This window comes from Rhagoletis pomonella, unplaced genomic scaffold (assembly GCF_013731165.1).
Source record: "Rhagoletis pomonella isolate Grant_MI unplaced genomic scaffold, Rhpom_1.0 Rhpom_scaffold_00016, whole genome shotgun sequence".
NCBI classification, from domain to species: Eukaryota; Metazoa; Arthropoda; class Insecta; order Diptera; family Tephritidae; genus Rhagoletis; species Rhagoletis pomonella.
Genome location: NW_023458570.1, coordinates 5,613,695 through 5,623,987, shown reverse-complemented (window position 1 = coordinate 5,623,987; position 10,293 = coordinate 5,613,695). Strand labels below are relative to the sequence as shown.

General features: G+C 35.1%; 1 protein-coding gene across 1 annotated transcript in view; it reads left to right on the top strand.

The window, feature by feature from the left end:
- Positions 1-10,293, top strand: part of LOC118749465 (synaptotagmin-5-like) — a 159,200-nt gene that overhangs the window by 23,365 nt on the left and 125,542 nt on the right. The window lies entirely within an intron of this gene.

Genomic DNA, 10,293 nt, shown 5'->3' with positions numbered 1-10,293 from the left:
CCAGCGCCACCTTGCGGCTCTTTTTTTCAATAGTATTGCTCCTACCGATACCAATATACCATCTTGTTTATGAGGCAAATCGGAGCGAGCCACCTGGCGAGCCATTTTTTCGCAGAAATATTTCCCTTCACGTTACCAATACATATTTTGAATATTATCCAGATCAGTAGCTCGTTTCTGTAACTCTTATCTACCGATTATTTCTCTACTGGTAGAGAATATACGTCTTTCTACTCATTAGCAATAGAGAATAGGTCGGCGAATTCATATCTCAATTCGCCTTGGTATAGAATTGTTACAGAAACGAGCTACAAATCATAAAGTTGTGAACAAAAATTTCATTAAAATCATTTCGGTCGTTTAGGAGGAGTTCACTCGAAAACACACGTACCGAAGAATTATATACAGGGACGAGCAAAACTGTAACATCTGCCTTAATTTACATTTTTGTCTGCTGGTTTTATTATTGTTGTTGGATTGACTTCAAATCATTATGAGAGAGGAAGTACAGGTGTACCAATAATAATATACAACAACAGTATGAAAGTCGTTAGAACTTGGAAAGATAGCGATGACTGAAGTAAAAAGTATTACACCATGTTACAGTTTTGCCCGTCACTGTATGTATTTATAGATAGGTAAAACTGTCAGTATGTTAGGAAGGCACCACGCCCTCTTCACCAATAACCCCCACTTTTATCCAAGAGTATAGGCTTGATTTCAAAACCTTCATACCAAGTTCCAGGACTCTACCACATGCGAAATATGCGATGGCTATAACAAAAAAAGTCTATTTCAAAAAAATCGGTACAGCCGTTCGCGAGATCACTTCTTGCAAAAAGGTGGCACACCTCTTAATATAATTAGTATATATAATAAGTATCGATAAATAGCCAATTCCCGCTGCTTTGCGGCGCCTTAAAATATTTCGAACTGCGAAACAATCATTCAATTCTATTCTATATAATAGATCGGTCCCTGGTCCACCTATAAGAAAAAAGTATTTTATATGTTAATCCATCACTAAGCTGCGTACGCCTCAAATTTTAAACAAAACGGAACATATTATAAGAAAAAATGTATCCTGTATGTCAATCTAATCTAAATTGCAAGCAAATAGGACGATAAATAAAACTTTTTCGAATAGGTCGGTCTCTGGTCCACTTCACGGAAAAAATAATCACATATGCTAATCTAAGCAAAAAGCTACCTTCGTACCAAATTTTAAGCAAATCGGACCATAAATAAGATTTCCTCGATTGGATCGGTTCCTGGTCGACTTCCCGGAAAACAACAGTCATATATGCTAATAAATACGATTTTTTCGAATAGAGCGGTCGGTGGTCCACTTCCTAAAAGAGAAGGATCCTATATGCTAATCCAGGCAAAAGCTACCTACGTGCCAAATTATAAGCAAATCGGACCATAACACGATATTTTCGAATAGATCGGTCCCTGGTCCACATACCGAAAAAAAACATAAAATAATGTCAGGAGCAGGTTATAATGTACCTTTGTACTATTTAGCATGTCATTGGTCGGTAACAAGAGCAACTTAAATTTAAATCTATTAAATACATTCTAGCGTGTCTCAGTCCTTTGCCCACAAAAGCGGCTATAACTTTTTTTCTATTCGAAACAGCAAGAGTGGCACTTTTCTGAAATCTTTATTAAATGATCAATTTTTTTATGTAATGTAAAGTTATATCTCAGAACATAACTTATAACTTTTTATAGCTCAGAAATTTTTTTTTACCAGAGATAGTCAAAGTTGGGGAGGAAAATATCAAAATGTTAAAAATCCCAAAATAACCAATTCGGTTTCTGTCGTAAAAACAACGGTAAACATTGCCTTATTATGGGGTAAATTTTGAGCCTTTAAAGTGCTCTAGCAACTTATTGTTGGCATATATAACTTTCATTTTCGGGATATAGGTTCTTTGGAGCAGTAGAAATATTATCGGGTACAAATTTTATATAAATTTAACAAATATTGAGCATTTTAAGGCAAAAAATTTTTGAAAAAATTTGCAAATTTTTTTTATTACCAAAATGCTCGAAAACCGCTCGAATGATTTTGTTTTTGTTTTCTTTAATCAAAAATTCAAGAGTTTTCCTTTCGTTTGGTATATGGGAAGTATTGGTTGATATCTTCTATATATGTTTATTTTATTCAAATATATGGGCATAAATGATTTTCCATACAAAATCACCTCGTCATCATTTTGCAAACACGTGCATATGTTGGAAGTGTGGGAAGGAGACAAAAAGTATGTATGCGTATGTAATGCGGCTTTTGATAAACAGAGGCGCGCTATTTATAACCTAATCGCAGCGTGTGTACATATGTAAATACATATGTGGATTGCAGTTAATGTGGATCTGTTTCTATTTTTAGTAATCTATGTATGTCTATACATACATATGTACATACATATTATATATGTACATACATATATGAACACATGTATGCATAATACGCGAAGACTTTTCGAAGTGAAACAACATTTAGAAAAAGTCCAATCCAAGAATAAAAGTAAAGGTGAGGACGTACATAGATAAAGAAAAGGATAAAGGCCAAGGTAAAAATAAACACAAAAACAAAGTTGAGTAAAGATAAAGGCAAACATGAAGACCAAGGTAAATTTAAACACTTTACTTATATGTATAAGTGCAAAGGTGAAGGGGAATATGTATATGAAGAATATGATAAACATAAAAATAAAAACAAAGATAAATATAAAGAAAAAGAAGCGGATGAGGATACCGATAAAAGTATAGATGAAGATAGAGGAAGAAAGATTAAAATAAAGGTAGTTGTAGAGAAAAGGATATAGATAAAGGCACAGAGACTCAATCTCGGAACTATTTCGGGATTTTAGGGATTCTCGGGACTTATCGATATAATCGATATTTTGTTGGTTTTTTTATCGATTTTGTTATCGAAATTTGTATCGATATTGTTATTGATTTTGCTATCGATATTTTTGGAAATTATCGATATAATGATCGATATTTTTATCGATTTTGTTATCTCTTTATTATCGATTTTGTTATCGATTTTATTATCGATTTTGTTATCGATATTTTTATCGATTTTGTTATCGATATTTTTATTGGTTTTGTTATCGATATAATTATCGATTTTGTTATTTATTTTGCTATCGATATTTTCACTTATCGATATAATGATCGATATTTTTATCGATTTTGTTATCGACATTTTAATCGATTTTGTCATCGGTTTTGTTATCGATATTTTTATCGATTTTGTTATCGATACTTTCGGAACTTATCGATATAATGATCGAGTTTGTTATTTATTTTTCTATCGATATTTTCGGAACTTATCGATATAATGATCGATATTTTTATCGATTTTGTTATCGACACTTTAATCGATTTTGTTATCGATTTTATTATAGATTATTTATCGATTTTGTTATCGATATTTTTATCGATTTTGATATCGATATTTTTATCGGTTTTGTTATCGATATTTTTATCGTTTTTGCTATCGATATTATAATCGACTTTGTTACCGATATTTTTATCGATTTTGTTGTCGATATTTTTATCGATATTTTTATTGGTTTTGTTGCCAATATTTTTATCGATTTTTCTATTGATATTGTTATCGCTTTTGTTATCGATATTTTTATGGGTTTTGTTATCGATATTTTTATCGATATTATTATCGCTTTTGATAACGATATTTTTATCGATTTTGTTATCGGTTTTGTTATCGATTTTGTTATCGATTATTTATCGAGTTTGTTATCGATATTTTCATAGATTTTTTTATTGATATTTTTATCGATTGGTTTATCGATATTTTATATCGATTTTGTTATCGATATTTTTTTAGGTTTAGTTGTCGATTTTTTTTTTTTGAGATTTTTTCGTCTGAATATGATTTCGTTCTGTACTTTATTGATACTTTTTCGTAATTAAGAAAAATCAAAATTTATATTTTGCGTTTAACAGCATTCGAACCCGAGTCTTCCCGAAAGTTAACAAATAGTAACAAGTATCTCTGCGCCCTTAGCTACAACCACAACATGTTAATGTGTTTTCAAATGTTCAGTTTGAATTAAATTTCTTTCAAGCGCTCAAACAATTTTATATTAAGTTTTTTCAATAAATATCTTTTCTGTTCAAAATTTCAAATCTTTAAATCTCAGTAAGCTGTAGAAAAAAACAATGGTATAAAATAAAAATAAAAATAGGGCTTTCGCTTATATTCTCATTGAGTTCTTTTCACTTAGAAGTATGTAAATTTGTAAAATTTTGGAAAAACCCTTTTTTTCTTAGTGTGTGATTTCGTTTTTGACTTGGATATGCTCTTAGCCATACCACGTATTCTACGTTTAAATATAGCGGCTGTATCTCCGATACAGCCTGCAGACCAAGACGAAGGCGCTGGACTGTTCCTTTTTTTATTCAAATAAATATAAATATTTCAAAAATGGTGACACTTTTACCTGAAAATTTTTTGTTTATCAGGGTGCTGACGCAAAATAGTTTTATTCATACGAATCATTGCTAAAGTTCTGATTTTTTATGTTGTGTTGCTAAGAGTAGACAGAATTTCGCAACGTTCCGAATAAATAACTATTTTGCGTCAGTTTCCAGGGCAGTTAAAAAAATGCGTATAATTTTCGTCACGAAATTGCTATCATAAATTTTGTGTTTCTAGTTCAGTTTTCGTCACTCGAAACTTTTACCTTAAAGAGGTGTTTTATTTGATATCCATTATTTTGGGGAAGCAAATTTAAAATCAACGAAAATCCAAACAAAAATCTAAATGTTTTATTTTTCCCAAATAAACCGCTAAAAACCCTATCTAAATCTAAATAATTTATTCAAATATTTAACATTGAATTCAATTCCATTGAAACACATATGTTTTTTTAAGAAGTTTCACTTCTATCACGAGTACGGTGCTGCACTCGCCTTTTTTACTGATGCGCGTTTGCTCAGTGGCAGTTTATACATAATCAGTAGTGGCACATAAAACGATATAAATACATTCATACATAAGTAAATATGTATATAAGTTAACGCAACAGTTTACAACAGCTCTGCAGAATTGACTTCTACCAACGGTCAGCAACTCCACACGCGCATCCGCACAATTGCTGACACCGCATTAACCAATTTGATATTCGATCAGCAATAATAATTGGCACAACAACGATTGGGCAATATTCGGAAATAGTGCATATGCAAGTGCAACGTGACTGATGGCCGATAGTAGGTTTAATTTAATGTTAAGAGACCAATTGTATTCAGTTCTAAGTTTAGACTCAATTAATAAAGACGTGGGGACGCGAGTCCCCACACTTTTTTAAAAATGCGTTATTTAATAAAATAACTTAACTGGCGCCCGAGCAGGGACCAGTTTAAGTTCGCGTGTGGGTTTAAGTACGTTATTGGCAAAAGTCGCCTGTAAGGACAGCCGAGTGCCACCGCGTCGCGGTAAAATCCGAGTGTTGCCGTGCGGGAAAAACGTGAAAATAAACGGACAAGTCGCCTGTCAACAACAGCCGAAGGACCGTTAGGAGGACAAGCAACTTAACTGGTGCCAAACCACATATCAGCGTTGGAATCCGGTAGGATAGTAACGCACACTTTCATTCGTGCGCATCGAGGGTACCCGAGTAGAGCAGCGAAAAGGACATCTACCCCGTCGCCAGGACGTGCTAAGAAGTAAGAATTAAAACAAGTTGATTAATAATTAAGTATTGAAAAAAAAATTTTAAGGAATTTGAAAAAAGAAAATTAATAAAATCATAAACTTTTGCAAACGAAAATAATTAAAGTAAATTTTAAAGAGAAATTTAACAATATATTTGAAGAATTTTTTTTTTTCTCGCAATCTACACATGAAAATATTCAAAAAAATTTTATAATATAAGAGTGAGAAGTGAAAAAGGAAAAGGAGAACATTTTCGAACTGCAATCAATTCATTTCAGATTAAAACTTTGTTGAAGTTTACTTACCCTAAATAATATCTAAATAATATCGGGCTTGTACAGCCAATAACTGATACAAATCGAAAGCTGCGATTCACCACCTTCGGGGGACCCTCCAGCTTATAAAAAAAAAATCTCTGCGATTCACCACCCAAGGGACCCTCCAGAGAATTTTAAACTACAAAAAAAAAATAACTAAGGCTTGTACAGCCAATAACTGATAAAAATCTAAAGCTTCGGGGGGACCCTCCAGCTTATAACAACAGTCCAACTCTGCGATTCACCACCAAAGGGACACTCCAGAGGATAAGGACACATTAATAAAATAAATAAAAATTAGTTATGGCAAATCCTAATAACCTCGTCCGACCCCCATTGCTAAATACGACTCCCACAGCCCCTTCCCAACCAGTTACCCATAACCCTAACGAAATTAATATGGAACAACTAACGAATATAATAACTGGCGTGGTGACTAATATATTAAGACAAGAAGGACGAAACCTAGTGCAAGCCGCCCTCAACCCCAATGCAAATTTTACAAGTATTACGGACGTGACCTTAGACTCGACCCTAGCGAAGGAACTAGACAAAATTCCGGACGTTGTAAGATGCCTACGGGAATTCTCAGGCAATCCGGGAGAGTTTAACTCCTGGAAAAAAAGCGTAGATAGAATATTGCAGATCTACGAGCCACAAAAAGGAACGCCAAAATATTATGGCATCCTTAATGTTATACGAAATAAAATCGTGGGCAACGCCGATATTTCCCTAGAATCTTATAATACACCGCTGGATTGGAAGGCTATTTCGAGATGCCTTACCCTCCACTACGCAGATAAACGAGATTTGGGAACTCTAGAGTACCAGATGACCGCATTAGTGCAGGGCAACCTCACTATTCAAGAATTTTACCAAAGGGTGTATTCACACCTGTCACTTATTCTCAACAAACTCGGATGTATGGAAGTAGGTACAGAATCCATGCATTTGCTTACACGGACCTACCGGGACAAAGCCCTCGACACCTTTATTCGAGGACTAAACGGTGACTTGCCGAGACTTCTTGGCATGAGAGAACCGGTAGATCTTCCTCAGGCTCTCCACTTATGCTTAAAACTGGAGAACCAAAACTTCCGTTCAAACTACGCGCTGAATAATAATGGCCAAGTTAAGAAAACCCAAGATCTTCCACCCAGAAAAATAAGTAATGAATTCTACCCACAACTGGCGTACATTCCAAGACCATACGTGCCTCCATATAATTTTATGGCTCACCAACGCCCACAACCTACTCTTAATTACCGTAATTCGCCAAATTATAGGCCTCCGGCTCAACCCCCCCGCTAAGACGCAACTTCCACGTCCAGAGCCAATGGATGTCGACCGCTCCTTGCATTCAAAAGCGGTCAACTACATGAATAGGCCACCACTTAATAACCAGGCCGGGAAAAGACCATCCAACTTTTCCCAACAAGTGCCTCTGAAGCAACAGAGGAACTTCCACATTGAGGCAGGTACTCAAGAAGACCAATACTATTTACAGGACCAACAAGACCAATATTATCCGCAAGATCAACAGGATTGGTATCCAACAGCGGAAGAGTATGAAGCAGAAATTGCCAAAGAAGAAGGTGGACAATCAGTTCAGGAATACGCTGAACAAAATCCATCACAAGACGTTCAAGACCATATCGATATTCATCTTTTAGAATGAACAGTTCTTCGTTGCCGTATGTAGAGTGCAGAACGAAGAACGGAAAAATTCTGAAAATGCTCATCGATACCGGTTCGAGCAAAAATTACATCCAACCCTGCCTCGTGTCAAAAAGAATTCCCAATGACCAACCATTTTTTGCTAATTCCATAGCCGGACAGATACAAATTACCCACCACACAGTTATTAATCTATTCGGCAGAAAGGACACGAATTTAAAACTCTTTTTGCTCCCCACCCTAAAATCCTTTAACGGCATAATTGGAAACGATAGTCTTAAAGAGCTTCGTGCCACCATAAACATCCACGACGACTCCCTCACATTTGGCAATGGCACAAAAATAAAAATTAAACAACAACCTTCACCATCGGTTAAAAAAATTGACGTAAGGACCGACCACATGACAGAAACGCAAAAACGACATATTTACCGTCTCACAAACAAATATCCGCACCTATTTACCGAACCAGATGAGAAACTCACCTACACCACTACTGTAGTAGGGGAAATTAGAACCTCTTCAGACACTCCAGTATACACCAAATATTATCCTTACCCCCTAGCAATGAGAGACTTTGTGAAACAAGAAATAGAAAATCTATTAAAGGATGGAATTATTAGGCCATCCCGTTCCCCCTACAACTCGCCCGTGTGGGTTGTACCTAAGAAGTTAGACGCGTCTGGACAAAAAAAATACAGACTCGTAATTGATTATAGGAAATTAAACACCCTAACAATAGCCGATAAATACCCAATCCCGGAAATCAACGAGGTGATCTCGCATCTGGGAAACAACACATATTTTTCTGTTCTTGATGTAAAGAGTGGCTTCCATCAGATTCCTCTGAAGGAATCCGACATTGAGAAGACAGCTTTCATTGTATCACAAACAGGCATAAAAACTAATCCCACTAAAGTAAAAGCAATTCAAGAATTTCCATGTCCAAAAACACTAAAGGACTTGAGGGCTTTTCTTGGTCTATCAGGCTATTATCGACGCTTTTTCAGAGATTACGCCAAGTTAGCGAAACCTCTGACATCGCTTTTGAGAGGGGAAGATGGACGCGTGTCCAAAAATTCCTCAAGCAAAAAGCTAGTAGTGCTCGATAAAAACGCCTTAGAGGCGTATTTCGGACTTCTAATAATTTGTGCCACAATCACAACCTCCCTAACGGACGTTAAAATTTTGGACTATAACAAAGCGCAACTGGTGACAATAGACAATGGACAAGCGAAAATACAAGAGGCACATTCAGACTTATTCATCTCATCGACTTAGCAAAATACGAACGATTTTTGACAGAGACCTATAACGATATAGCCAACCAAATCCCTAATGACCACTTCCTATATCCTATCCTAAAACATTAAACCACCCAAATTGATATATTGGGAACGGCATGGAAGTACTTAGCCGGATCTCCTGATCATGAAGATTTAAATATAATAACAAACAACTTAAATAGCTTAAATGAGAACAACAATAATCAAATAGTAATTAACCAGTTATTCGAGAAACGCATAAATAACATAACTTATATAGTAAACAAAATGTTAAACACGATAAGGAAGGACGACAATGTTCTAACGGAAATTTTAATAAATTTGCAAAATAGAATCAGGCTAATTAAGGAAGAGCTAATTAATATAAGGTATGCCGTTCAATGGGCAAAGCATAATATAATAAATTCAGTAATGTTAAGCAAGGAAGAAGTAGAATTGTCAATTAGTAAAAGAGAAGATGAAGTACCATTTAAAAGTGCCGAAGAAGCATTAGAACTGTCAAAAGTAAATGTATTTAGCCAAGATATGAAGATTGTATACATGGTAAAAATACCTCTAACATTAAAAGAAACATTTAGAAGAATTATTATACGACCTGTAAAAAGGATTAACAATATTGTAATTAAAACTGAGTATAATGAAATATTGAAAGGAATTGTTTGGAATAAAAAATAAATGCGAAAGCTATAATGATGTAACCATTTGCAAGGAAACTCATTTGGTAGATTTAAGTAAAGATTTATGTGTAACTAGGATAATTAATAGTTTAAACTCAACATGTTCGACAATCAACGGCCATCACGTCCCTACGCTAGAAGAAATAAAACCAGGAGTAATATTGCTAAACCAGTTCAACGGCAAACTAGAAGCCAACGAGACATCCCAAGAAGTAAACGGAACGCACGTGATAATATTCTACAATTTAACAATTAAAATCAACAGTCAAACATTCAGCAATATTGAAATAAAGCCAATCGAAACCATCCCTGCAATACTACAGCCAATCCCGTTGGAAAAGGACCACATAGAACTACTTTCCCTAGAAGCCTTGAAGGACCTGCATATCAACAATACCCATCGAATAAATTCCCTCAAAAAGGCAACCTTCTCTGTCGGAAGTCTAACTACGGCAGCATTCTTAATAATCATAGTACTTCTTCTTTTTTTCTTAAGGAAACGATCCGTGAAAATCCAATATGTGGGAAAAGAAATAGTGAAGCCCAGCACAAGCCTGGAAGTCAATCAGTCAAGCGAAACAAACCACATTCCAACATACGTAAATCTCAACAACTTACCATTCTACTAATGATCG